This window comes from Scyliorhinus canicula, chromosome 8 (assembly GCF_902713615.1).
Source record: "Scyliorhinus canicula chromosome 8, sScyCan1.1, whole genome shotgun sequence".
Taxonomy (NCBI): domain Eukaryota; kingdom Metazoa; phylum Chordata; class Chondrichthyes; order Carcharhiniformes; family Scyliorhinidae; genus Scyliorhinus; species Scyliorhinus canicula.
This window is the reverse complement of record NC_052153.1, coordinates 19,645,084-19,645,297: the sequence shown is the minus strand read 5'-3', so window position 1 is coordinate 19,645,297 and position 214 is coordinate 19,645,084.

Below are 214 nucleotides of genomic sequence, written 5' to 3'. Positions count from 1 at the left end.
CAGATGGCACGCATCTGTACAATGAATCCAAACAGAGTATCAACAGGACACGAGGACAAAGACAAAATAAGAACATCGTGCAGCTTGCAGAAGTTGATGTTTTACCTCCAGTTGAATTGCCTGCTCCTCATTAGATAAAAAGGGGGGAGGAATAGCCCCATATTTTTTCAGCGTGTCAGCCTCTGACTGAAACCTGGTGTGCAGCCCTCAATCT